We start from the raw sequence: 1,701 nt of genomic DNA, 5'->3' as shown, positions 1-1,701 counted from the left end.
CATACTCCTTTTCAGCTCCATCCATGTTTCTGGGAATGGCATGAGTTTGTCTTTTTTGGTTGCTGAATAGTATTCCATTTTTTATATAAACCACATCTTCTTGATCTAGTAATCTATTTTAAGCATTTGGGATTTTTCCAGATATTAAGATCTAAATAAAGGTGCATTAAACACAGGGCTACAGGTATCTTTTTGAAATAATGTTTTGTGTTCTTTGGGGCCCAGCCCCTTGAAGCATATCTCCTGCTTGGAGACTACCAGCATAGGGATGAACTCTGCTGAGGCTCCAGTGCCTTACTCATTTGAAGACTAGATCACTTGACTAGCTGGAGAATTAGCTGAAAAGAGTTTGAGTTAAAGGTAGAACTGGGCAGAGCCTGAAACATAACCAGTATAAATGAAAACACTAGATAGCTTATGTTTCATCTAAAACTTGTAATCCCCCAATTCCAGGATGCTAAGTAGTATTTGAGTTGGCCCTTGAGTATTGAAGTTTGGGGAGATTGTGGAAATTCCTGACATGATGAATAATACAGAAACATATATTATTATGGTAAATAAAATAAGAGGAACATTTGGATATGCATTAATGTAGATTCCATTTGTTTTTATTAGTGTTTGTTATTGTTTTTCAATTTGTAATATTATCATTCATTCACTACATATTTTCTTCCCGTTAACTGTAGAGGTGCCATGGGAATATTCCTAAGCAAAAAAAAAAAAAAAAGATACTCTGTTTGCAAAGATAGTTTGTTTGTTTTTTTTTTTTAAGAAGCACTGTATTTTATTTTATGAAGTTAAAAGCAAGTTGTAACAGATGACTTCATTTTTATTAGTGGCCGATTTCTTTTTGTATAAACTCATGTGGGAAAATGATGTAAAAGCAAGATGAAACAAGGCATCTTTTTACTTTTTTTTGAAGACATTTGCTTCTCATTTTCAGTTCATTTTGCTTTAATTTTTTCCTTTCTCAGACGTGTTCCTGTCTCACAGCTATTCTAACCTATATCCTTTTCAACATAAGACTACACATTTAAGATTTTTCTAGAAAAATGTCAGTGTGAACAAAGAGGTCTCTTGCCTTCAAGCCAGCAGGAAGTTGGCCTGATTATAAAAAGAAGTTTTAAAATAGAACAGACAAGAATGATAAGAATCCACACATATTTATTCTAACTACTACTACCTTCTTCAACTCAATGTCTAAGAAGACCTGCATTCCCCTGGGGCTGGGGAAGGAGCAAAATGCAGACAGCAACTACATTCTCATGACCTTGCTTCCAAGGGACCTGACCCAGATGTGGTGGGAAGCAAGAACAGCAAAGACCTTACTGAGCGTCTGGCCACGGCAAAGGCAAAAATGTGACTTTTAAATAATATAAAACATATTGAGAATTAAGTATAAATTTTCTACAGGGAAGAAGCCATGGGTTTAAAAGTCAGAAATACAGAATTGTTGCAGTAGCCAGAGTAAGCTATAAGCAATATGTGTTTGTGTCTGCATGTTACTATCAATTGTAAAAATCAGAATTTTGGGAGTTAGTATGTCCTTCTAAAAAGCTTATAAATTTTCCCTCAGATGGCTTTTGGGGAAAAATAAGAGCAATCTAGTAAATTTTTTTTAAAGATTTTATTTATTTATTCATACAGAACTGGGGTACAGGCCAGAGGCTCAGGGGTGGCGAGAGGCTTCACCAGAGACAG

This window comes from Condylura cristata, unplaced genomic scaffold (assembly GCF_000260355.1).
Source record: "Condylura cristata isolate star-nosed mole 26May11 unplaced genomic scaffold, ConCri1.0 scaffold00002, whole genome shotgun sequence".
NCBI lineage: Eukaryota > Metazoa > Chordata > Mammalia > Eulipotyphla > Talpidae > Condylura > Condylura cristata.
This window is presented reverse-complemented; position numbering follows the sequence as displayed.